General features: G+C 35.7%; 1 long non-coding RNA gene across 4 annotated transcripts in view; it reads left to right on the top strand.

Moving 5' to 3' along the window:
- The window catches only part of LOC144242056 (uncharacterized), a 155,276-nt gene extending 135,308 nt beyond the window's left edge, over positions 1-19,968 (top strand). For all 4 annotated transcript variants that reach the window (XR_013338285.1, XR_013338286.1, XR_013338284.1 and 1 more), the window contains 2 exons: positions 11,410-11,572; positions 17,086-19,968. This is a non-coding gene — a long non-coding RNA (uncharacterized LOC144242056). The remainder of the gene's footprint in view (positions 1-11,409; positions 11,573-17,085) is intronic.
- The last annotated feature ends 4,957 nt before the right edge of the window (positions 19,969-24,925 follow it).

Genomic DNA, 24,925 nt, shown 5'->3' with positions numbered 1-24,925 from the left:
CTATTGATTTTTGAGAACAGCTTAAAATTTAGATTTTTAGATAGGAATAATTCCTATGTCAGTTATTATATAGAACTCCTTCAAAAGAATCCTTTAGGATAATTATAGCTGTATAATCTGCTGTATGCCAGAAACTGTATTTAATAACCCTCAAAACAACATTATAAAGTATTAACAGTCCCATTTTATAAATGAGAAGATACATGAACTAGTAGGGAGGAGAACCATATCTAGGATTTTGCAAGTAATATGTAGGAAATAATTAGATTTGGATTCAGAAATGCCTAACTCTGGGTCTATGATCTTTTCAAAACACCTTGCTCACTCTTTATTCCAGCCAAACAGCAATTTTTTTTAGAGGTTGCTTTCTGATTTCAATTTAGACAATGACTTTTATCATCTAGGCATTACATAATATACACAACATTTTGTTTCAAAATAGGCTGTTATTTATGTGGTGATTTGGGGGGAAATATTTCACTTGAGCTGGGCTGCAAGCATAGCATAATCACTAATAATAATGAGGGTATACAACTGATGCGATTTTTAAAAATAAGGCAGCCAGCCAGAGTGTATCAATTTGAAAGACATTTTTTTTTTTTTTTTGGATGGTAGAGAAAAGGATAAAGGGACAAAGAGGTGGCAAAGGCTGCTTCTAAGCCACTCCCAGGTTTTGCTGTATTCAAAAGGAGTGAAGAGGTTTTTGACTGAACCACTGTCTATATGGGCGGGGGAGAAGGTGGTTTGTTTGGAGCCACCTAGTTCTAAGGTGTCTAAAATCTACACGTAGATCCTTCTGGTCCATGACTGAATACACTTCTGTTGCACCCCAGCCAAGGAAAATTTTAATGTCTGCAGTGGGTTGAATAGTGGCTCCAAAAAAGATATGCCCCCAAATTCTAAACCCTGGCATGTGAATGTGGCCTTATTTGGAAGTGGGGTCTTTGCAGATCTAATTACATTGTTAAAAATCTTGAGATGAGATCATCCTGGATTAATCAGATGGGGCTTAAGTTCAATGAAATGTGTCCTTATAAAAGAAGAGAAGACAGAGAGGGAGAAGGCCGTGTGAATGAAGACAGAGGAAGAGACTGAAGTTATGTTGCCCCAAGCCAAAGTGACTATAGTCACCAGGAGCTGGAAGAGGCAAGGAAGCGTTCTACGCTAGAGCCTTTGGAAGCAACCCTACTAGCACTTTCTGGCCACCACACCTATGAGAGAAAAAAGACTTTGTAGTGTTGTAAGTCACCCAGTGTGTGGTGATTTGTACAGCAGCAGCCCTAGGAAAGTAATGCAATGTCTAAATGGCAATCGCTCACTCAAATGTTTTTATTCCTTGCTTTTGTCAAGGGGGTGCTGACTCTTCTTGCAAACTACATGCAAGACCATTATGCATGAGCTAAAGTGAATTCATACTGTACCATTCCTCTTGGAAATTCTCAGTTCCTACAATGAATTTGACCCATGAGGATTTGAACATAGTCGGGAAGGGCAAGGCAGGCCCTGGGCTCATGTTTTCAGCATGCTTTCTGACTGAGCAATCAAATTACCCTGAAGAATGCTGAGTCAAAAAAAAACCTGATGCTAATATTTGTTGGGATGAGAATAAGCAAGAACAGAGTGGGCCACTGGTTGGTATTTCACAGTTGGATGGATCTTTTATCATCTGGAAGTGACAACTCTGTCAATATGGGCCCCCTCGCTCTTTTGGCTACCAATTTTTATTCCAGCTAATATAGCCAGAGTTATTAGTTGATATGTTATGACTTTGTATATTGTGGCATAAAACAGAAGTCGTATCTACGGTAACAATCAATCCTGTTTCTTAGTAAGCACTGCAATTACCCAGGCAAAGTGATTTCCTGCTGAGAAAATTCAGGTATCGAACCTTAAAATATTATCTGTTCTTTTCTCCCACATGACATCTTCACTTCCATTCCCAAACAAACCACCCTCTGAACAACATATTTGAATAAGTGCCCCCAAACTCTTAATGATGGTGAGTGATTTTCTTTTTTATAGCCAGAGGCTTTGAATTAAGGGAATTCTGGCAGAGGGCTAGGGAAAATTGGGTGTAACCCAAGCTTGAGAAAACATTAGGCTCTGGAATGGAGGCAGCTATCAGCAGTGGAAACATTTAGGTCCGTAAAATCAGGGAAACTCCTTCCCCTCCTCCTTCTCGCTTGTCAATTTCTTATGTAATAATAAGCTTTTCCATTGAAGGTATTTTCATGCTGTCATCCCAGATTCAATAAATATCTGTTAAATATCTATAGCCTCCCAGACAATGTTAGTTGATTTATACACTTTTTCTTATTAAACCCTTGAAAATAACAATGTAAGGGCAGGAATTACTACCCTTGTGGAGCAGAAACTAAGGGTTAGAAAAATTCCTTGTCCCAAATTACAGCCTAAATAAACCTCAGAGCTAGAGATTTCAGCTCTGGTCTTTAGGCCCGAATTATTGATTTCCCCTTTTTGTTTAAAAAAATTAAATTGGTCAAGCTTTTCTTAATAGGAATTAAGAAATGTGTGTCAGTGCAGGTGTTTTCAATGGGCACTATTTCACACTAGCATTTACTATGGCAGTAACTGCAGAGAAAGTTCTTCAGGGTAAGTTAGAGTAGAAGACTACTCTGTATGGGGATATTTAATTTTATGAAAAAAATTGCCCTTCACACTGAAAGGACTTAATTTTTAATATACTTACTTAAGTTTAATTAATGCTGCTGAGCTTAGTAAACTTAAAGAGCTTCAGACGACATCCCCAGAAGCCCAGAACCTGCCTTCTTGCCGAATCTCAACCTCTGCCTCAACAGATATTGCTTACTCTTTGCTCTATCTGAATCCATGCTATCATTCACCCATTTGTTATATGAAATCCAATTTGTAATTGAGTCTTTGTCCAATATTTCATCACTGAGAGAGGAGAGCCCTGCGATCATTTATTTATCCTAAATAGTGTAACTGAGTTCTGCCTTTCCTAGTTAATAGCCATGCTGTATCTTCTTGATGGTTTGCTCTGTTTCATTTCACCCTGCTGTTTATATCACAACTGGTGCTTCAGGGGTAAAAGTTCTCCCCCTACATACCTGTGCAAACTAGTTTTGGAGAAAAAGTCCCAGAGCCTAGTATCTAATCCTATAGGTTTCCAGGTTTTGTTTCTAGGTTCTTGGAAAACACAAAGTGGATACCAACAGATGTCCTTTAAAGCTAGGATGCAGAACATCTTTCAGATTTGTGTATCAGAAATATGCTGGAAGCTATCAGAGCCACATAGCTGTAGAGCTTTATAGATTTAAGACTGTAGAGAACTCTGAAGATTTAGCTCCTAAATTCAGTCCCTGGAACAGTTCTGCAAATTTACTCAGTTCCTGAGTATTCAAGCTTTTCTCCAGTAGTCTCATAATCTGTCTTCCTGCCTGTCTTAGCTGGGGCTGCTGTAATAAAATCCTACACACAGGGCAGCTGAAACAATAGAAACTTACTTCTCACTATTCTGGAGGCTGAGAAGTCCAAGATCAAGGTGCTGGCTGATTTCGTTCCTGGTGAAAACTTTTCTTCCTAGTTTGCAGAGGAGTCTTCTCACTGTATCCTCATGTGGTAGGGGTATAGGGGAGGTGAGAGAGAAAAAGTGAGGGATGGATTAGCTCTCTTGCATTCTCTTCTAATAAGGGCACTAATCCCATCCTGAGAGTTCTACATTCATGACCTAAGTACTTCCCAAAGACCCTACCTCCAAATATCATCACATTAGGAATTAGGACTTCAACATGGGAATTTTGAGGGGACACCAAATTTGACTAAATTTTCTGGTACTGCCTGAGGAGCAATACCTGTTCTTACCTAACACCAGCCTCACAACTTAGCTCAGCTCTTCATACCTTTCTCAAGGACTTGGTTCTAGAAGTCTCCATTTTTCCTACATTGTTTCTCTCTGCTAGACAGAGGCATTCTTTTTGGTATATAAACACGCTGTTAATTCTCACACCTTAAAAAAATCCCCACGTAAAAAGTTCTTATTTTCACTTCCCCTGCTACCTACCACCTCATTTCTGTCTTCCCCTGTACAGCAAAATTCTTCAAAGGATTCACTATTGCTACTTCTTCTTATATTATCTTTTAAACACTCTTCTGTCAGCACGTATTTCCACTACTAGTTCAGAGCTGCTTTTCCAAGCCACCAATTTTCTGAATCCTTATGGTCCGTTCTAGTCCTCATCTTACCTGGAAGAAGTTACCATGAGGGGCCACTTCTCCTTCCTTACTGTACTGTCCTTAGTTGGCTTCTAGATTCCTGTTTCTCTCCCTAAATCAATCATGATTGCTCCTTAGTCTTTCTCACTGCTCTTCCTCTGTAAACTTCCTCCCCATGACTTCTAAATTTATCTCCCACCAAGACCTCTCTCTTAAATTCTAAACCCATATATTTGAGGGCCTACTTACATATAACATTTAACATGTCTAATTTGACATGTCAGAACTGAACTCTGGGAAGTCTCCCTCATACACAAACCTCTTCTACCTACAGTTTTTTTTGTATTTCAGTTGACAACTAGTCCATCTCTCAATTATCCAGTTCAAAAATCTTTAAGTGGACTTCTCTCTTTGTTATATATACCACATCCAATTCAAGAAATCCTACTGGTGCTGCCATCATAATATATTCAGAATGCAAACATTGCTTAGGTTCTGCCCTATAAAACCCCAGGTTCAAGGTGCTATCATCTGAATCCTGGGTTACTTCTGTTGTTCCTTAACTGGTTTTCTTACTTCAGCCCATGCATTGTTTTAGTCTCCTTTGCTGTCTTTGTTTAGTTCCTTGTTTCTTCTTAGAAGAAACAGTCTTCACTCTGCTCCCAACAGAACAGCCAGAGTGATCCTTTTAAAACCTAGACCATGCCTTTCTTCTATCCTAATGTGTACAGTGGTGTCCCACTGTATTCTTAGTGAAAATCAAGGTCCTGGTATCTTATAATAGAAGTAATGATTATGTCATAATAAGTACTATTTATGATACAAATTAGTCATTTACTTATGAAAAGTACAGAATAGATATCTCTTAAGAAGTCCTTTAAATGTTTGTAGTGAACTGCCAGGCTTGGTAGAATGATACATAAAAAGTGAGAAAACATTAGATATTTTTATTATAGTCAACAAGCAAGTATTAAGCATTTGACATAAATAAAATGGTATGTTAGATAAAATAGGGATTAAAAGTCATAGACTAATCCTCTAGGGACTCATACAGATACATATTCATACAAGTGTGTGGCATAAGTGATTCTCATACAAGGCATACATGCTTTAGTAGAGGTACAAAGTGCTGACGGAATATAGAGTAGGAATATTAGAATGAGTTGAGATTTAGACAGACTGGGATAGAGGAGAGGGGTTGGTGCCGAAGAAAGTCATGAAAGAAAAAACTTCCACATGTGCTACAGTAGCAATTAACAGTCAGGATGACTGAGGGGCAAAGTGCTTAGCGGACAGTGGAGTACTAAGGAGGTTGTCTGTATGGCATAGGTGGAGACAAATGACACAAAATTTGATAGAGCTGAGGACTTTTGACACAGGATCTTAAATTTCTTGGCTTGACATTCTAATGTTTCTTTTATTCCATGGGGAGCCATTAAACATGTCAAGGAAGTACCTTATTTGAGTCACAGCTTTAGTTTAATTAATCCAATTGTAATTTATTAAATGGCCAATCTGTCCTCACTACTACTATTCTGGATATTTTGATATTCATAAAAAGCACTTAGGCCATTTGACAAAATACAAATTCCAATGCCTATGTCCAAAGATGATCTGGTACGGGTTACAGATAACCATATTCAATACAAGACTATGAGTGATTCTGTAGGCAGTTGGTATGCTGACTCATTTTGATGAAATACTAATTTATAGTGTACAAAGCTGTAGAAGTGCTCTCTATAGAGGTAGAGTTTTTATATTTTAATATTTTAGTTTGGGAGTCATCATTTATATTCCTAGTCTAAAAATTATTCACACACACACACACACACACACATATACACGTGTGTGTATAATACTTACAGACACAAACACTTCCTTCTCTTTGGTCAGATCATCCAAAAATGTGATGCACACTGAGATTTCATTTGTTTGTAGATCCCAAGAACAAGAGCATTCTCCTGTACAAACCATCATTGCCATAGATAAGAAAATAATAGTAATTTAATACTGTCATTCACCAAATATATTTTATAACTATATTTTAAAACTCAAGATCCAATCCAGTATTATAGGGGAGTAAGCAGCTTTGTACTGCCTCCCTCTGTTCTTCATGAGAGAATAATTTGAGGAGTTCACTTGAAATCTTCCATATTCTGGATTTTCCATTTTCTCATGATTAAGCTCAAATTTAAAAAAAATCTAAAAATAGTTACCAAAGGTGATGTTGTATACTTTCTATAGCATCACATCAGGAAGTACATAATGTCAGGCCATCCACAAAAATATATATAATCATATAGATAAATACAATATTCAGATCATGCTCCCTTAGAGGAATATGTTTCCAAGACAAAAATAACAACTGAAAAATTTTGAACTTCATCTTGCAGCTTTTATTACTAGTTTTGGTTTGGTAATTGGTAAACAGTTTTGTATTTATTGTAGATCATTGTGGGGCAAAGTAAATGAGAAAATATATTATTTGTAGGGATTTTTGGACCCATTTTCTCACTGTTCAAGAAACAAAATACAAATAAGGAATGGCAGAAGTTTTTGAATTTGGATTAGAAGTATTCGTAGGAACTCATGATTAAAAGGAAGACAGTATCCAGGAAGGAATGACAGTGCAAAACCAATTAACACACCTCTTTCTTAGTTATTGATTTATAAATACCATTTCTCACTTTTAGTGTCCAAGTTTCTTGGAGAAATTGATGATTTTATGAGAAGTACAGGTTGAATCTAGAATAAAAGCATCCTTTTATCCCAGAGAAAGAAAGTGCTCACATATTAATGAAGTCATGTCAAAAGAACATATGCTTACAGAAGTTGGCATGAAGGGGATTTAGCTGACCAAATTTGTGATCATTTAAGTCTAAAATTTAATCATTATGATCACATTATAACATATTGAGTAAAGAATATATATATATAATGAATTTACAGTAATGTCCCCTCCTTACCATTTAAAGAGGGTAAAGAAGGGCAGATAGGTTTTCTTTAATGCCAACTGTGATGGATTAAAGAATGTTATTTGTTAATTTCTCCATTTTGAGGTAAGATATTGAATCTGAGATGGATACATGTGGTAGAAGGTATATAGTGACAATTCTGAGTCTAAATTTTAAGAAGGTAGGAAAACTTTGGCTTCCTTAATTTTAGAACATTGGATCTGGCATGATCATGTTCCCTCTCAGATCCCCATCACCATGGGAATCCAAACTCACAAGGTGATGCTAAACTTTGGGACACTGGTCGATAGCCTCAGCTGAGCTTCCAACTAACAGCTACCTTTAACTGCCAACCATAGAAGTCAGCTATCTTGGAATTTCCAACTCAATCGAACTCCTACATGACTACACTTAATATGATGTGAAGCTAAAGAACCACCAGTTCAATGCACAGATAATAAAATAGTTGTTTTAGACCAATTTGGTATGGTTTAAATTATACCAATTTTGGTATGGGTTTGTAATACAGCAATAGATAACTAAGACAGTGGCTAGTACATGTAGAGGAATATTAGCATAGAAAATCAACACTTTGTATACCCAAGTATAATACCGGTCTCAGGCAAGGACACTCAGTGGATGCTAAAACTTTTGGGGAAAAATAGCATAACAGTAATATGTATTCTCATGTAAGTACTTGCTAAGTATTAATACCATTTGCTCAATTGTTCTTTTAAATCTCACTAAATTTGGAGCCCTGGCTTATTCACTATTTACTATCATTTTTCATCCAGTTTGAAATAGAGTAGATTCTCAATAAATGCTTATTAAATGAAAAATAAGTGAATATAAACTTAAGGAAATAGAAAAATTGAAAGTGAAATCACAAAGGACATTCCCTTTAAAAGACTCTTTTCTCTGCTTGATTCTTGTCCTCAAGGCTATTCATGTATCTCAAGGATAGGCCACCTATTCCCAGGGGCAAATGGAATCTTCAAACTGTATTTGTCCAAATCCTTTTCTCAACCATAAAAGACACATTACAAACTAGCTGTGTACTTCAGGCAATTCATGGGTCCTAGTGTCACGTGAATAACACTGAACTCTGAGTTGGATTCTTATAGTCTAGCAGAGGTTTCATCCCTTCCTCTCCCCTATGACCAATAACTAAGTGATGGATCATGAGTTTCCACATTTCTTTATTTCTAAGGTGGAGCAAATAAGAGATTAAAATGGGAGACTATGTTAGCCCAAGCAGAGAAATGTACTTAAGTAAGCATCTTTTGAACATTATGTATTGTTGACTATTTGAGAGAAAGAAGGAAGGCTGAGAGGATATGGACATAAGGTAAAGAGCTCATACTTAGATATTAAGACAATGGGAGAGATAGTAACATATTTAAAAAATGCAAAGTATTGAACAAAAAGAAAATATGGGGAAATTCAGAGTGGTCCAAACATGGAAATAGGCTCAGTCATGTCCCAGATATGTGATTGAGGATAACAAATAGGTAAGCAAATCCCTAGTTATATTAAAGATATTTTTAAAAAGAGAGATGGGCACACCTGAAAAGTGGTTGGACAGATATTTATGCAGTTATTGAGTCAAGCCTGGTGAGGTAGACAGGAGTGGTGGAGGCAGAGAGACAGACCATCCTTTCCATTGTCACTGATACTGGTACAATTGGCCAAGAATACTCATTAGCTGAATTTCTGTTATCCATTCCACTTCTTGCCTGCTATGTTGAGTAGTAAGTACCCAAAACAAAGTCTTTATGGTAAATTGGTGGGCTAATGAGCCCACAGAAAGCATTTTAATTAATTCTCTTTGTGTTGACAAAAAAGACAGGACTGAATCTGAGCATTTGCATTGGAGATGTTTGAAATCTTGAGACGAGCACAGGTAATGCCTCAGAAGAACTACAATCTGCACTCTATTTGAGGTTAGGCTTTTCTTAAGATAACCAACCGTTGAATAGGTGTCAAGATGTGGATTTCATACATTTAATTCATTTTGTCCACAACCTGACTTCTCATAGGTACTCTGATGTAATCAAACACTCCATCAATCTCCAAGTTACCTAGACCAGGAGTTCAGCACATCTTCTTTTATTCCTCCCTTTACAAATCAGTAATGAAAGGCACCAATGTTAACATTTCCTGAGAACTGAGTGTTGTGGATTTTACTATGTAGTTTATTTGATTACCTAATTTTATCCTGGCAAAAATCCTATGAGGTAAGTACTATTAGCCTATTACATAGATGAGGAAAGTAAGACTGATTAAGTGACTCCATAGTTTCCCAATTGTATCAATCAAAATTAACAGGAAATAATTTCTATTGAATATGTGTATTTATGTATATACACACATACACATATATACATTATATACAAACGGTGGAAAAAAGATGTTGTATTATAAGTATACAAAAAACAAAATCCAGAGTGTGGGAAACTTTAAAGGTCAAGTTTTCCAGATTTTTCAATATATGTTTAATTAGAACAAGATCGGATAATTCAAAGTCTATAGAAAGACTTGGCAAAAGAAGCAATCAAGAAGATTCTAAGGTACATTGGGCCTTCTCATTAATTTGGGAATTCTCAGTGCTCTGACCACAGAATTATTATTTACTCCTTTCAAAATCTTTTAAAAACCCATTTAACTTTAAATTAAAACACAGGGAAAGTGACCCAAAACAAATGTATAGCATAAGGAGTTATGGTAAGATGAATACCTAACCACCCTTCCTAGAAATCCTCCAGTGCTTCTCTTTCCCTGTGTCTCAATCCACTCAGCCTCTCAAATGTCATCACTACTTCACTGTTATATTAATCATTTCCGTGCATTTCTTTAAGTTTTTTTAATGTTCATTTATTTTGAAAAGAGAGAGCTAGTGTGCATATGTGTGAGGGAGGGTCAGAGAGAGAGGGGGAGAGAGAGATTCCCAAGCAAGCTCCATACTGTCAGTGCAGAGCCCGATGTGAGGCTCAAATTCAAGAACCAAGAGATCATGACCTGACCTGAGATCAAGAGTCAAACACTTAACCAACTGAGCCACTCAGGTGCCCCTCTCTGCATTTCTTTAAAATTGTACCCAAATGTGCATCTCCAGACACTATAGTTTGGTATTTCTCATTTTAAATGTATGTGTGAGTTTCTATTTACAGGTTCCTTCTTCATTTCTTTCTTTTTCTTAAAATGTATTTGCCCAAGTGGGTCCATTTGACCTGTAGAGTTTCCCAAAGTCTGGATTTTGCTGCTTGCGTACTTTCAGTGTAGTGCAACATGTGTTGTTTTTGTTGAAATTAATCATTTCTATATCTTTATCTCTTTTCTTCAACAATGAGAATCTTGTTTCTCAAGGATATGGGATACTGACATTAGAATGTCACATAATTATCATTTACCCAATTTACATGTACACAGTCCACAGTAAATAATACTGCCGCTGCTACTATAAATATTGAAAACAGTTGAATATTTTTTCCTATGTTCTTTCTATTCACCGATTTATATTCTTTAAAAAATTATTTTATTGTATCTCTTTAACTGCATATATAACCCTTGCTTACTACATTTTCTTACTACATTTGCTTCCTTTATTTAATCTTAGCTTGAAAGTAACCATGTTTAATGCTTACCATTCATACTCACCTTGGTAAGTCTCTTTTCATTTTGGTTGACTATAAAGTAGTTCCTAAGGAATGGCTCATGGCAATAAATTCCCCTGGTACTTGCATGATGATAACAGTTTATGCCTTTATACATGAAAGCCAGTTTAGCTGGAAATAAAATCTTTGGCTTGTGTTTTCTGTACTTAATATCTCTGAAATAAAATGTTACTCCATTTTCTTCAGGCATAACATTGCTATATAATAAGTCAGGTTTTGCTTAGATACTTGGGGGTTTTATATTTATTCAAAGTCTAATAATTTTAGTATTTTATAATTAGGTGTTGGTCATTTACATATTCTCAGGTAGGTATATGTTATGAATTTGATAGGCAGCCTCAAATCTTTTTTAATGTAAACATTTTTAAATTATAATTTAATATTTGTTTCTATTATCTTATTTTGGTTTACTTTTTCAAAGACTCCTATCATCTATAAGTTGCATTTTTAAAATTTATTTTCCATATTTATTACTTTTTGGAATATTTTTGTCTATTATTGAGTTTTAAAATTTTGTTTCTTTGTACCCTCTGTATCTTCTATGGTGTAAACATTTTGTTTATTTTGTGTTCTTTATATTATAGTCTTTGTATTAGTTCTCTGCTGTTGCTTCATAACAAATTACCACAAAATGGATTGATTTAAGACAATGAAAAACACTTTTTCTCACCATTTCTGACTCAGAGACTTTTATGAAATTGTGGTCATCTGAAGACTTGACTGAAGGTTAAAAGATTCACTTACAAGGTAAGTCACACTGATGGCTGATTTGTTGGTGCTGGCTATGGGCAGGAGGTTTCAGATCCTCTCCTCCTTGGCCTTTCCATAAGGCTGAATGGATGAGCTCACCATATGGAAGACAGCTTCTCCCAGAGTAAGAGTTTCAAGAAGGCAAATGGGACATGCAATGCCGTTTATGACCTAGCCTCAAAAGTCATATTTCATCCATTCCATGGTGCTCTACTGATGAGTTCTGTGTCAATGTAAAAATATCTATTATAGAAGGAAGCTGGCTATCATATCTTAATGTCTAAAATAATTTTTAAAATGTTGGAAATACTTCTTGAGTTATCTACTTTATGAGTATTTCTAATCCTAATTTATGTTGTTGCCAATGTCTTGTATCTATTTCTTAATATCTATTAGTGATTTTCAAAACAGATGTTTACTGTTTTGATGTGTTCTTTGAGCAAGACTTTCTGATACACTTTTGTTATCTGTAAAGATAATATCCTATTATTACTTTTATGACAATTTTAAAATAAAATTTGACATCGGTATTTCTCTTTTGCTCATTTTATATGAAATTAGTTTTCCTGAGCTTTTAGAAGATGTGGTTCAGGGTAGCAATTATAACTTCCCAGAGATTTCTCTTGTTTTCTTGGAATATTCAGAGATATGATGGCTAGCTTTCAAGACAAAGGCTTTGTTCTCCTCTCCAACCTTTATCTGGACCTCTCTTTTGATTCACCTCCTAGCAGTTTCTTCAAAGTGCAAGGCTCTTACCTTAAAGGGAGTCCCAATAAGTTAGTTCTTAATGTTCAGAGAATGTGGACTTTTCTAGTTCCTTTAATATTTGCTGTATAACTTTTATATTCATATGCTATTAATTTGGACAAAACCCTTCCAGCTGCCATTCTTAAATTGACTATGCTTTCTAGTGAATGCGTGTTGTTTATTTTAAGGTTCTACTGTTTCTCAAGTCCATTAAATGTCTTGTTGCTTCCCTGTGCTTTCTCCTTTGCAGAGATGGTCACTGGTCAGATCAATGGCTATTGGTAGTTTGTCTTTGCCCATTATATTTTGAAGTTTAGGGGATGTCTCACCACCTATTTTTTAATAGATTGACTGTAGGATTTTAGTATTGTTTTCCAGTTGTCTGCTCTGATTTTATAAAGATATTCAGAGAGATTGAAAACTATGCTACCACCATCAATCATATGCACAATCCCTCAATTAATTGCATTCCTTTTTTTAAAAAATTATTTATTTTGAGGCAGGGGGAGGGACAGAGTGAGAGGGGACAGAGGTTCTGAAGTGGGCTCTCTGATGACAGCAGAGAGCCCAATGCAGAGCTCGAGCTCACGAACTGAACCGTGAGATCATGATCTGAGCTGAATTCAGATGCTTAAGTGACTGAGCCACCCAGGCGCCCCTCAATCACTGTATTCTTAATGCAAATACTGCTACGAGTAATACTTTTTACAGTGCCCCTTAATATTTGTGTCACTTTCTCAGGCTTAATAGTCCTGTCCTAGAGCCTTAATTACCCGACCTATGAGATATGCTCATGTTCCTACTACTAATAGGCACCGAGATGAAATATATGGCCCTAAGTGTTCACACTGCCCTATACACACTAAGGCATGCATATGTCACACACACATGCCTCACTTTTCCATTTTAAAGGATAGATGACTCTGGTTCTCATTAGCTAGTGTCTTTGCCTATAAAAAATACCTACCACAGACTAGGTAGCTTATAAACAACAGAAAATTATTTCTCACATGTCTAGAAGCTGGTAAGTCCAAGATGAAGGCACTGGCAGATTTGGTGTCTGGTGAAAACCCATTTCCTGGTTCATGAAGTGCTATCTCCTCACTGTCATGGCAAGGAAGAAAGAGTAAGAGAGCTCTCTGGGGTCTCTTTCACAAAGGCACTAATCACATTCCTTAGAACTCCACCCTCGTGACTAAATCACCTCCCAGAGACCTTATGACCTAATACCATCACATTGGGAGTTAAAATTTCAACATATGAGTTTTAGGTGTACATATTCAGTTCAGAACAGCATACCCAGATCAAGGACAAGATTTTTGGACCTCTGCTCCTGTTTTTATGATCCTGAAACAATATTTTAACAGCACTGGACCAAAATTTAAAGTTAAGCAGTACTAACACATATTGTATAAATACAAGATGAAAGGGAAATTGGTTAACATATGAACATATATTTTGACATGCAACTGAATGTGCTTTTTAGCCAAATGCCGGATGGCTAAATGTTAAAAACAATAGTCAATTGAAGCTTGATATTTCCATCATAGAATCGACTTTTAGGATTTAGGAACACATCTTAACTATTCTTCAACTTTTAATATTAAAATGTTACTGGTCAAATTTTGTTATTTTGGTATTATGGTATAAGGACAACAATTTCTCAGCTGGCAGCTGCTCGATTGTTTCTATAATCATTATACTTCACATTTGTGATTCTACATAGATGTTCACTTTATGAATTTTTTAGGACACATCATTTGCTTTAACACTCTGATTTCATATACTTTATAGTCTTTAATATATATGGGTCAAAGATGATTTATAAAGGATATAGTTGCATATGCTACTGGAACCATTCCTCCCTTTGACACTTGAAGGTAGCAAATTTGACATTTTGCTTTTAATTCACATTTGCCAGATATTAAGAATTCCCAAAACAGGATTTTTCATGACTCTTGGCCTTAATATATTTAAACAATTTAAAAAACATATATGTGTGTAATTATATGAAGGCTAAAACATCAAAAGTTATGTATTAAGTTAGGATATACTCTCATTTCTTTTACTTTTTCTTATAATATCAATTATACCTTAAAGATATCTGTTAGTTCAAAATAATATGTAGTTTTTCCTAATATTATCTAATTGTCTCTTATGGCTTGTAGTAAATGTCAGATTCTCTATTTCTGAACTATCTAAAAGCTTTTAGTAATTTTTTATTTGTAAAGTTAAAGACATTTACTATTCTTGTTAATTATGGCAACATTTTGCTCCTGTAATTTTTTTCCCTTGAACCAACGGACAAAATGCTAACATGTAAAGCATACTAGAGCATTATTTTGAAATGACATTAGGAATGTTTACCTATATTTGATCGTAAATATTTAAATATAATTATATCCAGAATATTAATGGGCCAAATAATTTGTGCCAATCATCTTCCCATCTAAAAAATACTGATAAATTAGAGAAAATGTATTTTAAAAATATGTATAGGAGCCATGACAGGTTAGGATCCAAGAGAGAAACCCAGAGAGGTGAGCCTTAAATTTAGGGCATTTTCTCCTAAAAAATAATTATTGACTTTAAAAAGAATATAAGAAGCTCAAAATAAAAAATAAATAAAAAGAATATAAGAAGCTCGATAGTATTTTTGGATCACCTCTCGGGCTAGGGGTACAAAAAATGCAACCTGGACCCATCAAACTTGGGTTGGAAGACTAGTAAACCTCTTATATTTTAGATTTAGACTATAAATGGCTACAATTTATAGTGAATGATGAAGTAAATTAGTCCTCACAGTGACTAAAGGCCAGTTTTGAATGATCAAAAACATTGAAATTGGATTAAGCTTATCCTTGCTTGCTTATGTCTTTAGCCACTTACCAGAATCAAATATAATCTTCTCTGGAAGAACTAATGTATCATTGTAGGTCTCAAGTTATTTTTATAGTTTTTCAAATAAAATTTTTGGCATTCAATTAAAAAGTCACATGAAGAGTGTTAGAGGTAAAATTGTGTCCCCCCAAAAGCTATGTTAAAATCCTTACCCCTGGTATGTATGAATGTGACCTTATTTGGAAATATGATCTTTGCAGATATAATTGAGTTAAGGTTGGGTTATGATCCACTTGGTGGGCCCTAATCCAATGTTCCTGGTGTTCTTATAGGAAGAGATACATAAACACACAGGAAGAATATCACATGACAATTGAGGCAGAGATTTAAGTAATGCAAAGAAATGCCAATGTTTGCTGGCAATTTCAGAATCTAAGGAAATACATGGAACATTCTCTCCCCCAGGGCCTGCAGAGACAACATGGCCTCGCCAACACCCTACTTTTGGACTTCTATCCTCAAGAACTGTAATAGAATAAGTTGCTGTTGTTTTCAGCTATTTACTTTGCTATATTTTTGTTACAGCAGGCCCAGGAAACTAATACAAGGAGACAGGGAAACATGAACTAATGAATAGAAAGTGGAGTAGAAACAAAATCCACAGGATTTTTCATATATTTGTGATGAAGATGGCATTTGTGAGTTCATTTTTGAATTTGCAGTTCAAGGCGCCCAGGTGGCTCAGTCGGTTAAGCATCCAATTCCATTTGGCTCAGGTCATGATTTCATGGTTCCTGGGTTTGAGCCCTGTGTTGGGCTCTGGACTGCAGAGACTGCTTGAGATTCCCTCTCTCTCTGTCCTTTCCTCCCTCCCTCTCTCTCTGTCTCAAAATTAATAAATAAACTAAAGGGAAAAAAAAGAATTTATAGCTCTTCTTCACCATAAAAGAATGATAGTTAAAATGTAAAAAAAAAAAAAAAACCCTTAAAATTAAGATAAATATCTCCATCGGTGAAATAGTACATGGAAATAAAGCTGTGATCAGAAGTGAAACTGAAGGAGTGCCTGGGTGGCTCAGTCGGTTAAACAGTCTGACTCTCAGTTTCGGCTCAGGTCATGATCTCATGGTTTCATGAGTTTGAGTACTGCATCGGGCTCTGTGCTGACAGTATGGAGCCTTGGTCTTCTCTCACTGCCTCTCATCTGCTCATGCTGTCTCTGTCTCTCAAAATAAATAAATTTAAAAAACAAAAGAAATGAAACTGTAGATTTGTTGACATCAATGACTAAAAGCAGAGAGTGGGAGCTGAGGCTGTGAGTTTGACTCCCAGTGAAACTACAAATTTTTAAAAACTAAACCAACACAAAATTGAAGAACTGAATCAGGCCAAGTCACCAGACCTGGAAAGGGAAACCCAGAGACAGTGGAAGAAAGAGAATGGGAAGCTCAAATTCATGAAGAATGTGGAGACCTCTAGCTATCCACCAAAATTTACTTTTCCTTCTTCTATACAATGTCAGAAAGCAGCTTCTCTTGCAGTTAGGATGGACCACATGGCTGATTTCTCTCCAATAGAAATGTAGACCGAAATGAAAAGTGCTAATTCTATGAATTCTCTATATTTTGTCCCCTTCAGGTGGACTGGGATGTTGATGCCCAGGACAACTTTGGAAGTCACACATTGAAAATATAGTGGTTTGATAATTCTGAGGCATGATTTTAAGATGGCTCCCAAGATTTACTCTATTCCCTGGTAATATATACCCAGTTATCAATCAAATACTAATATAGGTGCTGCCAGGAAAGGATTTTGCAAAGTTATTAAGGCCCTCAATTAGTCGACGTTAAGATAGGGAGATTATCTTTGGTTGGTCAGACTTAATCAGCGATACCTTAAAAGGGGCTGTGTTCTTCCTGCAGATTTGAAGTTTAAGAAGGACTTGACCTGAGAGATGTCCTCTGTTGTCCTCTGGCTTTGAAGTAGAGGAGGCAAGAAATAAGGGTGGCCTTTATGATCTGATAATGATCCTGGCTGACAGGAAGGAAATAGACGTCTCAATTACCCAGCATGAACGTGACTTCTGCTATCATCCTGAATGAGCTGGAAAGTGAAAGCCCTTGAACCTTCAGAGAAGAATGCACCCGTGGCCAATATCTTGAATTTTTCATTGGAAAATTCTGAGCAGAGAACCTGGTTATGTTGGATTTTACTTCTGATCTACAGAACTGAGCTAATATATGTATGTTGTTTTATGCCACCAAGTTGGTGGTAATTTGTTCTGCAGCAATAGAAAGCTAATGCAGGGTGTCTGAATAACCTCACAGAAGAGATCTAATCTACAGTTATGAACACTTTCCATGAGCGCTCAGCAAATCTCAAGAAAACTTAAGACTGTCTAACTGCCAAAATATTTGCTCACCCCCTTTTCTTAATCTGACTACTTTACCGTAACTAATACAGCATGGTGGCATTTATTTAAAATTTACAAATAAGAAAACATTAGTATCCATTTTGAATTAATTATACTTGTGTTCAAATATGTATTAAACATGAACGGAAATAAATACCTTCACCTGTTTTGAGTTCTTGCAGACACCATTTACATGGGTGACATTCTGGGAGCCAAATCTAGGGAATGGTATTTAGCCAGATAGCATCATGAGTTGTTTAACAAGTTAGGTTGAAGATAAGTGTGAGATAGAATAGGTGAAATGTACAAAAGGGACTTTGGTATTTTTAATGAATAATATTTGAAACAAAAATGACCAACATCAAAATTCATTAAAAGGCTTAACTCTTCCATATATTTGAAATATTTTATAATAAAATATATTTTAAAATAATATTGGAGATCATTTACCCAATATCACACATGCACACATATGGGGAACTTAAATGAGATTATGTGTCCATCGATGAATAGCTAAAACATGGTACGTACATACAATAGCACATTATTATTCAGCCTCACAAAAAGAAGGAAATCCTGCCAGTTGCAACATCATGGATAGACCTGGAAGACATTGCACTAAATGAAAAAAGCAAATCAGAGGATAAAAATTGCATGATTTTGCTTATACGAGGGCTCTAAAAGAGTTAAACTCCTAGAAGCAACAAATATATTATTGGAAGTCAGAGGCTGAGGAGTGGTGGAAACAGGAAGCTGTTATTCAGTGGATATGTTTCAATTATGCTAGATAAATAAGTTCTATATATCTGCTGGACAGCAAGGTGCCTATAATTAATATGGTATTGTGCACTTCAAAACTTGTTAAGAAAGTACATCTCATATTTAGTGTTCTTACCACAGAAGACAAAAAAAAGAGAGAGAGAGAGAGAAACAAGGAAGTTTTGGAAAGTGCTGGATATGTACACTACCTTGATTATGGCAATGGTAACAAGGGTGTTTGCACAGATCCAAACTTATCAAATTGTATACATTAAATATGTAAAGTTCTTTATACTTCAATAAATTTTTTTTTTTTTAAAGAAAACATGGCCACTATTAATGGATGGTACAATTTGTACCACCAACATTAATACTTGGAGTAAAATTGTTGGTATTACTCTTAACCTTCTCATCATGCATCATATAGGAATGAAGTAGCCCTGGGAGAAGAAACTTGAATTCTAAAGGCATGCCTTAGGCATGTGGGAAAGGGACCTCTCAGACTTTGGAGGCTTAAAATTTTTCAGAAAAATCCAAGGTGCTAAAATCTAAGTCAGCAATAAATCCTAAGCCAGCCATAAATCAGCCAGCAAACCACATCTTTTGGACCACATAGTGTGGTTATATTTATTTACTTTATACCAAATCTTCAGGCTGTGTTTAAAGCCTTGAAGTCTTTTATTAGCTGTGATCAGGGATATTAGAAAGTTGTCTATTCTGGGTAACAGTGAGCATTAATAATATATTGTTAAGACAAAATTGAAACTGGGGATGCAAATCAGGACTGCTCCATCTGCATGGAAAGCCACACTCCAGCGGTGACCTAAGAGACCTGGATGCTATAGCAGTCTGTCTGAAATGCTGTTAGACTTATTTTCTGGAAACACAATTCTGATCCTGTCCCAATCTTCTGATAATTAACATCCAAATCCTTGAGCCTGATATTGAAGGCTTATCACAGTCTTTCACCTATATTCCCTGTCTAGGATCCAACAACTATCTTTCAAGTAGTTTCCATTCCATCTTTATTCTTCACTGCTTTATAGACATGCCGTCTTACATACATTCCCTCAAAAACAAAACACTAAACCTATTCTTCCTCTATTTGAAACTTCAGAAGCCAATTTGCTGCTATAAGGGAACAAGTATGAGGACAAAAACCTGGGCTAAAGCTGTTGTTCTCAAACACTCACATGAATAAAGAAAACAACTAGAAAGATGTCATTCTGATTCCATAGGTTAGGGTGTCGCCCATAATTTTGTATTTCTAACAAGTGTCTGGTAATGCTAATGTTGCGAAGCCATGGGGGTCACATATTGAGGAGTATGGGCTAAAATATGGCAGATAAGAATGGTAGAAAGAGCCTAGGTCCCTGAAGACCTTATAGAGCACTTGAGTTAATGCCAATATAGCCTAAATCTGAAATTTTTTGTTATGTGAAAAAAACTCACCAAAAACATAAATATTTAGCCCACTCATACTGTTTTACTTTCAGCTAATTCCATTCCAAATGTTACCATTTATCATTATTATCAAAATCTTCAGCATTGTTATCATAGTAGCCATTATTTAAACTATGTGCTGGGCATTATATGAAATCTTTTGATTAAATTATATTTTGCAACTCTCACAGCAGTTTTGTGAAGTTTTTTCTCTATTTATGGTAGAGGAAAATAAGGCAGAAAGAGGTTATTTTTTACCCATGTTCACAATTAGAATGTTGCTGTGCAAGCCAATATCTCTCGAATTCCCCTACTCTTAACTTTTATGTTATAAGCCACCTTTTCCATCAAGCATACAACTGATGCTTAATGACAATGGATGATATTTTAAAATTTACTTTTCTTATTTGATAAATTTGTCCTGTTACAATTTGTAAATTTATAACGTATGCAGCATGTTGCTTTGGTATATTTATATGTTGTAATATGTTGTCATTGAAGCAATATTTATCACATCATTATAGTACAGTATTATTGACTACATTCATTATATTGTGCATTAGATATCTATAAAAACAAGCACATTAAAAGATGCTCAACATCACTAGTCATCAGGGAAATGCAAATCAAAACTACAATACGATATCACCTCACACCTGTTAGAATGGCTATCATCAAGAAGACGAGACAACATGTTCTGGCAAGGATGTGGTGAAAAAAAAAATGAACCTTTATACACTGTTGGTGGGAATGTAAATTAGTCCAATGATCATGAAATGAAATGAAATGAAACAATATGGAGGTTCCTCAAAAAATTAAAACTAGATCTATCATATTAATCCAGTAATTCCACTACTAGGTATATACCCAAAGGAAATGAAAACAGGATTTTAAGAAAACAAACACACACTCATATTTTTCTTAGCATTATTCACAATAGCCAGTACTAGTTGAATTAAAATTTTCTTGAATCACTCCAGTTGGAAGTTGTCTCTTTATATTATGATTGCATATATCTAAACACTTTGCCATTCATTGTTCCTTCCCATATCAACACTTAACAGCTATGAGTAAAGAGCCATAGTAAATATTGAGAGTATAGAGGGGACAAGTCATCTCAGGTCTCAACAAAATTATAGGCTTATAATAATGAAAAACTGAGATAAGAAAAATCAATTTTATATTTATAATATATATATCAATTTGTATCAGTTTTATTATAGTGGTATTAATATAAAATATATCCTCCAACTTTGGGTAGTTATTTGCACACAGTGATCTCCCCTAATATAATTACTATTTTTGGTAAAAATAGTCTGTTTTTCTGATATTTGTATTTCTAACACCTACTAGATTCCATGCATAGCAAGTTCTTTACAAATTTGAATAAACTAATATATCTCTGCCTAACAGCATATCACATACAGATACCTTCAGTATTATACTTTTAAAAGGATTTTTTTTTGTTTTGGGTGAACATTTTATTGAAGGAAGGAATATAACTATTATCTTTTTGTGGCTTAGAAGAAAGAGAAACAGCTAAACAATAAAAAATAATTTTAAAATAAAACTAGCATTATTAAACACCTAATATTTGTCATACTACATCCTTTGCATGTTTATTTAAGACAATGACAAAATCTCATAAAGGTAGGATCATCTCTATTTTATACACACACAAAAGTTATGAAGCTTGGAGTGATTATGTAAGTCAAGGTTTGGCCTGTTTGGGGAACTAAATTTTACTTACTGTCTATGTCTGGTTTCAGTTCACAATAGCAGAAATGAGGGCAACAATGGTTATTTTGCCCACAAAGCCTAAAATATTTATTATCTGGCCCTTTGCAGAAAAACATTTCTAACCCCCAGAATAATTTTTAAAGTCACTGAGTACGAAGTGATAAAAACAGAGTTTGAGTTCTGCTGTTTCTAAATTCCACTTTGGGTAGATTGGCTTTGGAAATATCAGGCTTGGATTCTCGAATCCAGTTTGACCATATGCTAGCTATGGAACTGTGGGAAGCACTGGTCCTTGTAACACTCAGTGTCCTCAACTGTAAACTGGGGAATATAATCTTATCTACCTGTTGATAGACTAGTAGTGTTACTACATAGTGTTACTATGAAAATCAAATGTGTTGATTCACATAACGTCCTTTCAGAAGGTCCATTACTGAGTAATTGGTGAAGACATGGAAGTGGTTACTACTTCTGCTATTGCTACTATTATTCTTATCTTCACAATGACTATTTTACTATTGCTGTTACTACTCTAATACAAGGCAGTTTTAGGACTTCATTACTTTGTGGCAAAACTGCTATCACAGTCTTCTTATTTATTATTTTAGTGCTTTGTCTTTTCTCCATTGTTTCAGAAATTGTGTGACAGCATATTCTGGTATTTTTTTTGTTTATATTGAACCAATAATGCTCAATATAGGTCAAAACCCAGACAATAAATTCCACTATGGCAAAAATCATGTGATATATATGTGTGTATGCTTATATGTGGCAAGGTGTTTGGCATAGACTAGATATTGAATTGTTGTTAAATTAGCATTCAAACATTTATTTAAATGCCACATATGAAAGATAAAGATGGATATAAAAAGGCCACTTTATTTTCTAGGGAAAAAAAAGGAAGCGATGTTTTGTCTTTGAGTGAATCAATGAAAACTACTTAAATTTGGGGCGCCTGGGTGGCTTAGTCGGTTAAGCGTCCGACTTTCGCTTAGGTCATGATCTCGCGGTTCGTGGGTTCGAGCCCCGCGTCGGGCTCTGTGCTGACAGCCAGCTCAGAGCCTGGACCCTGCTTCAGATTCTGTGTCTCCCTCTCTCTCTGACCCTCCCCTGCTCACGCTGTCTCTTTCTCTCCTAGGAAAAAAAAAACAAACAAAACAACTACTTAAATTTGATATTTCAAGTCTTAGTAGCTAATCCTTTTATCTCTGCCTATTTACATACTGAATTTATTGTGTTAGTGAGCAACCCATGCCTTTTTGACAACCACTTGGCACTCCCTTACATTAAAGCAGCTACAGGGATTTTCCATTTAAATTATTTTCCACCCAAGTACAATTTCAGGGAACTTGAACCTTTCCATAATGAAGTATTCAACTCCAAATGAAATTGTTGGCCTGCACTGCACAAAGCCAGCTCACTTGTAAGAATCCTGCAGAGATGAAAAGGAGAGTGAGGGGGTCTTATGCATTTCCCCAGTGCTTTTGAAACTAATAGCTGGTCCATGTTGAATCACAGCACAAGAGTGACAAAACAGGAGATTTATTATAATAGACTTGAATCTACATCTGGAAGGATTTAGTGAGAATAGGGAGAAAACGAATTTGAGCATTGATTATTCCAAAAGGATCTTGATGTAGGTGAAGCTATACAAGAAAGTAGCAAAGTTGCTGCACATGATACCAGAGGTAATCATGTCGTTCTTTTTCAGAGTGGAGAGAATATTTTATTAGATTTGGAAAACAAATCATCTATTTGACAATGGACACTGATAGGAAAACCTAAATACTAACTCATCAAACATTCAACTGATTAGGAAACTTTGGAGAAACCCAGTGGATTTTTGAAAAATCTAGTAGATCAAAGGTGGAGTTAAGACAGTATTACAATTCAGTGAAAACGGAATATCCTATCTCTAAGTAGTGGCATGCCCTTGATCCAATTTTTTGATAATTCAAACCTCCATTGTATATTAGAGGCTAAGGATACAAATATGAGTGAGTGTCAAATTTCAGATTGCTATAATGAAATACTGCACACCAGGTGTCTTATAAACAACAGAAACTTATTTCTCACAGTTCTAAAGCCTGAGAAGTTCAAGATCAAAATGCCAGCAGATTCAATATCTGGTGAAGACCCACCTCCTGGTTCATAGATAGCTATCTTTTCACTCTTTCCTCACATGGCATAATGGATAAAGAAGATTTCTGGGGTCTCTTTTACAAGGGCATTAATCCCAATCATAGGTCAATCCTCCTGACTGAATTGCCTCCCAAATCCCTGTGTTCAAATCTCATCACATTGGGGGTTAGGTTTCAACATACAAATTTTCAGAGGATACAAACATTCAGTCTGTAACAGTGAGATACAGTGATTACTTTAAAATTGATTTTGGTTTGTTAAGTGAGACATCCAAGTAAACAACTACATTTGAAAAATGCAGTGGTGGGGTGCCTGGGTGGCTCAGTTGGTTAAGTGTCCGACTTTGGCTCAGGTCATGATCTCACAGTTCGTGGGTTCAAGCCCCGTGTCGGGCTCTGTGTTGACAGCTAGCTCAGAGCCTGGAGTCTGTTTCAGATTCTGTGTCTCCCTCTCTCTCTGACCCTCCCCTGCTCACACTGTCCCTCTCTCTCTCTCAGAAAAAAATAAAACATTTTTAAAAATTAAAAAAAAAATAAAAGAAAAATATAGTGGTAGAGTTGTAGGCTAAGGATCACATGGAGTCACAGTGAAGTGGGATGCAGAGAATGGTTCATGGAGAAAGTGAGACATGAAGTACTATTATTTATTTTCTGATTTTGATATTAGGGCAATTCTGCCTTCATAAAATGAGTAGGTAAGTGTTTATTCTTCTGTTTTCTTTCTTTCTTGTTTTCTTTCTTCTTTTTCGCCTTCATTTAGAGAGACAGGGAGGACGGGGGGCGGGGGGGGGGGAGAGAATCCTGAGCAAGTTCCATGCTCAGTGTGGAGCCTGAGTTGGGGGTCCACCCCATGACCTTGGAATCATGACCTGAGCTGAAATTAAGAGTCAGATCCTCAACGAATTGAGCCACCCAGGCACGCCTATGCAGTTTGTGAAGAATTGGTATTACTTTTCCTTAAATGTTTAATAGAATTCACTATTGAAACCATTTCAGACTGGGATTTTCTTTTGGGGAAGAATTTTAACTTTGAATTTAATTTCTTTAATAGATATAAGGTTATTCAGCCACTTTATTTCATCTACAGTTAGTGTCTTTAAAGGAATATGTCCATTTTATCTATGTTTTCAAATTTATTGCCATAAAGACTTTTGATATTCCTTGATCTCTTAATGTCTGTAGGATTTGTGGTAATGTCTCTTTTATTCCTAATATTTTTAATTTGTGTCACCTTTTTAAAATTTCTTTGTAAGTATGGCTAAAAGA

This window comes from Crocuta crocuta, unplaced genomic scaffold (genome assembly GCF_008692635.1).
Source record: "Crocuta crocuta isolate KB4526 unplaced genomic scaffold, BGI_CrCroc_1.0 scaffold352, whole genome shotgun sequence".
NCBI lineage: Eukaryota > Metazoa > Chordata > Mammalia > Carnivora > Hyaenidae > Crocuta > Crocuta crocuta.
The sequence above is the reverse complement of the archived record's forward strand: the minus strand, read 5'-3'. Positions and strand labels throughout refer to the sequence as shown.